The sequence below is a fragment of the Pagrus major genome, chromosome 18, assembly GCF_040436345.1.
Source record: "Pagrus major chromosome 18, Pma_NU_1.0".
Classification (NCBI taxonomy): Eukaryota; Metazoa; Chordata; class Actinopteri; order Spariformes; family Sparidae; genus Pagrus; species Pagrus major.
The window spans coordinates 1,631,827-1,637,117 of NC_133232.1; positions in this window are offsets into that span (position 1 = coordinate 1,631,827).

A 5,291-nucleotide genomic window follows, 5' to 3' on the forward strand; every position below is an offset into this window, starting at 1 on the left:
TGGGAAAGCACAGAGGTCTGGTGAGCAGGCTGAAAGAACTCGCCCCCCAAATGTGTCCTCTGTGCCAGACGGAATAGCGAACTAAAGAATGTTATGGACAAAGTGATGAAAGTCATTAATTTTGTCAGAGGTACATCAAGCACCCAGCATAGGCTTTCCGACAACTTGTGTCTGAGTCAGCAGATGCCGCCCACGATGACTTGCTGCTTCACAATGATGTGCGCTGGTTAAGCAAGGGGAAAGCACTGGATCGCTTCTGTGCGCTACTGAATGAGATCAAAGCGTTCCTTGGAATGAGCAAGAGCAAGGCAGCAGCTGACCACCTTATCCTGCTGGAAGATGAAAAGTTCATGTCCAATGTAGCGTTTTTATCTGACATATTTGGCCACCTAAACCTGCTTAACCTTCAGCTACAGGGGAAAGACAAAACCATCGTGGACATGGTTGAAAAACTGGAGTCATTCACGAGGAAGCTTGAGATGCTTGAGGCAGACATATCTACCGGCAGGCTCCTACATTTCAGCACACTGAAGAAGACAGCAGCGGGAGAAGTGACGGAGCTGATGGTTGACTTCATCAAGAGGCTATGAGCCAACTCCACTTCTCGGTTTGATGACTACTCCATCCCAAAAGACATCATTGACTTTATATGTGACCCTGCAGTAAAACCAGCCGACAACTTCTCCTCCCTGGTGAAAGAAATGATCCCCTCTTTAGATCAGGCTGCGCTGGAAATGGAAATTATTGACTTCCAAACCACCTCAGTTGTGCGAGATGCGCTCAGAAGTGCGGAGTCCGTGAGTGCCTTTTGGGTAGGCCTACTATGCTCCGAGGAATACAGCAACCTCAAGAAAGTCGCACTTTACATTCTGACAATGTTCCCTTCCACCTACGTATGTGAGTCGTCCTTCTCAGCTATGAATGCAATAAAAACGCACGAGAGGAATAGACTGACTCACCAAAATCTCGAGAACTGCCTGAGGATTAAAGTGACGTCTATTTCACCAGATATCCAGCAAATAGTGACCAGCGGGAGATGCCACTTTTCACAGTAGGTGAGTAATCTAAACCAGTTATTGTGTCTAAAATCTGAACTGTATTTTTAATGAATGTCTCGTTGTAGGCTAGGCATAATTCAGGCCTACAGTAAATGTAGCACGTCTGCTCTGTCGTTTCAGGGGCCGAGCACTCCAGCCCATGGTCGAGTGGATTCAGCTTTTTTGCTTCGTTCTTTTTTGCTCTGATTTGCTCCGATTTGACAGTGCAATGCATTGTTATCAGTTTACATTTTTGGTGCCACCACAGTCATATAAAGGCCTAAATAACACGCACGCTATGTTTGAAACTCGTGTTTTACTTTTCACAGTTCTATGTATGTAAATGCCTATGTTTGATGTCTGGCCTGTTTGAAAGAAGTCATGTTTTAATTTTCACAATAATATGAAGCCTATGTCCGTTGTTTGAATGACAACTTGTGTTTTAGGGACTAGTTTGGAATTTCAGCACCAGGCACTGTCCACTGACTTCATTTGTTTTTGCATGTTGAGCGTTCACGCTGCACCTCGCTGATGTGCTTATTCACTCTCGTATCCAGATAAAACAAATAAGCATTTAGATTGAGTACATTTTTCTGTTCTGGAAAATGAAGTTTCCAAATAAAGAGCATTTTTGAGACTGGCAGTCCGATTTTTAAAAAGTATATTTTATATTTTTATTTTCATTCTCTAGTTCAAACAATCTCACGGGCCAGATGTTTTTGCTTGCGGGCCACATCTGGCCCGCGGGCCGCCTATTGCCGACCTATGCATTAGTGGAATCCCCTTTAGCTGAAAGTGTTGCAGCAGAGAGTAAAGCACTGATCATTGTAACGGGAAGGATGTTATGGTGTGAAGACACTAATGTATCCCACCTCAATGTCCAGTACGATGAAGATGAAGTTTTTGAACTCCAGGTTTTCTGGTCTGAAGCCAAATTGTGATTTGGTGTTCTGAAAGGTGCCAATACAAAAATGTCACATAAATTAAATGGACTGATGGACCAGTTAATGTCCCAAGAATTATGATTCCAGAGAACGTTAGAACTTTTGTACAACTAACTTTAAAGGCCCTATGTGGAACTTCCAAAAAATGTTCTTTTTAGTGACACTGGTGGCCGTTAAGTGAACTGCAGCCAACATCCTGCTGCTCGCTCTCATGGGCGTACTGAGAGGAACAAGGGCAGAGGTGGAATGTAGAGTGTGCAGCAGGGGATAAGCAAGAGCTGAGATCTGTTAGTGAAGAGCACAGACTTCAGTGGCTTAGCTGCCAGGACAGCAGAGATGCAGGTTGGTCATATATTGGTCCCATGTATAAAAATTAGTACACACCCACTTGAATGTGAATCTAAGTATTCTAAACAATTATTATTATTATTATTATTACGTGATGGAGTACCTGCAATGGAGTACCAGCGAGCAACACCAGGAGCAAATGTATTAAACAGGGGCCATGCAATTGAGAGACCAGCGTACAAGGTTTTCTTTGCACTGTAAAGTTATACCAAAATTATGGTAAGAATTGAATGTTACAAATCAACCAAAGCCAGACACATGTAGCGCAGCAAATTTGCAGCTAGCTGGGCAAACTTAGCTTTGCTCTGATAACAGTTAAATTGGTCTTGGATACTAGGAAGCAATCGTTGAATAGCTTTGCTCTGTATATCTATTGTTGACTTAAATCAACACTGTTTATCATAGTACAAGTGTGTGTCATAGCTCATGTAATCTAGTAATTTGGCACTTTAAAAAAAACATTTAAAAAAAAATTAAAAAGTCGATTTATCTTCACACCAATGACTCCAGCAGTGATCCGCGGAGGTTACCTCTTTTGCTCTTTGTGTTGCATTACTGTAGTGTTGACTGCTGACTGGAGCTGGATGGAATATGTGCTCATGGAGACATTACGGAGAGGTCTAGTCATCCTTGGACATTTTATCGCAGAAATCTAATTATGTTGTGAGAGTGGTCCAGACCAGTCAAACAAGCCATTAAGAGAAAGTCTGTTTCTATCGACTGGGGAAAAGCAACACTTAAAGGTGGAAAGTATGGAAGAATTTTAGTTGAAAACATTCCAAAATCAACTAAAGTTATCAAGTGTGAAAAAAAACAAAACATAAGACATCTATGTGTTGTGTTGCAGTGCTATCTACTGAAATTAGCATATTAACAAGCTAGCAACAGCCCGTTCGGTACAACATTCCTGTGCTGGTGGTATAAACACGAACACTCCCCTGGTTCTTGGAGCTCCCAGTCTCACTACATGCAGTGTTCATCAAGCTAAATAGCTAACGGCAGCTACAGTTAGCTTAGCAGTTACTCTGGTGATGTGTTGTCCCCTGAACTCAAAGCTCAGCGGTTTAAAATTCTTAGTCTTGTCTGCACGCTTTGGTGGTATTCTTGTAAAAGAAGCTTTCTCACAAAGCTGAACAAGTAGCCTCGTATGGCCATTTAAGGGGCATAGATTATGCTAATGATCAAAACCACCATAATGACCATGTAACATTCATAAGGATAAAACAAGCATTTTGCAGCAATTTCTTACTGTTTAGGTTAAAGGTCCTATTTGTAAGAAAAGTTACTGACGCTTTGGGATGTATGAGGTCTATTGATTCAGAAACAAATAATGTTAAATGACCAAAGAAAAGCACACATGTCCAAATATTTAGAATTTTTCTGAATAATTTATAATAATAAAAAAAAACTGGATAAATGAATAAAATGAAAGTCTGTCACTGTACCATTGAAAATATCATTAGAAACCATGTTAAAAGCCTGCAAGCAATTACACATTATTAAAAACAGCTTTATCATCCTTTTTAGCGATAAGCAAATTGCTTGAAGTGCTGACACACTCAAAGTACATTAATCAAATGTCAAATGTAACTAGTTTAAAAAATTAAGTGAATATGTAATCTGAAAGATTAATAGATGCTAATAATTTGTCAGTTTCCTTCAGCTGGGCCATTAATATTCTTTGATCAAATCAGTCAAATCATGACACCATTTAAATTACCTGATATTCATAACTTTTTTCACCCTCTTGCCAGAGCTCAAGTGCTTTGGTCCTCATTACCAGAAGTATATAGTGTTTTACTTCTTTTAGGCCACGTACAGGCAGATAAAGTAAATTAGTTTTGCTAGTAGAATTGTCCATTTGTATATTTTTCATATGTATTATACTAAAACTATCATCCACAATCATCCTATCCTATATGGAAGAAATATTAAGGGGTTTTGTGGCTTTTTCCACAGTTCAATGAAAATGTGTGCAGTACGAAGACATATTTACCACCTAACCCTAACCCTGACCTTTACATCTGGTTGTCTTCAAGAGGTTACTTTGGACAATCATTTGGCAAATACCGGATTTTTATATAATGTTTAAATACTTCGATTTGTCAGGTATTTCATTTGTTAGAATCAAGTTTTCCAGACCAGCTTTTATATCATAATGTCTGTCATGATATAAAAAATAACATATACCCGAAAAGAATATTTTATCCATAATCCATATTTTTTGGAAGTGAATTAGATAATCAAATATATATATATATATATATATATATATATATATATATATATATATATATATACATATATATGTATGTGTGTATATATATATATATATATACATATATATCTATATATATATATATATATATATATATATATATATACACGTTACATGTTCAATATTAATACACTGAGCATACAACTCTTTTCCACTCACATTTTTGGCCGCACCTAGTCAAACAATACCATGCCAATTTGCATTTCCATTACTTGACAGTTTTACTGTGCCAAGTTGAGCCAATGCCCGGGATGGACTTTCTCTAGAGTAGGTCCTGCCTCCAAGCGCCTCTCAACTCACGAAACTCAAGTCTGCGCAGGAAACTTGAGAGAAAGATATTTTTAGTTTAGTTTATGTCCAGTGTCCCTGTTTGTGCTGTATTTTACTGCTTCACCGTGTTCCCTTTCAGCTGTCTTAGGAGTCATGCTCAGTGTTACTGCTGGTGAAAACCCAACATTTCCCAATATTGCTGCCTATAATAAAAGCTTTTAAATAACTAAATAGCGTTTAGAAAGACTAATAGGTAATAATACAAACTCAGAAATATGTATTTTTTTCCATAACCGAATAAACAAGCTGTTCTCAGAGGAAATTAAGGTCCCCAGAACACTGTTTGAAGCCAGAAAGGTACCAGATGTAAACAAAGTGAAACAATATGAAATTGTGTTGTCCTTTAAAATCAGT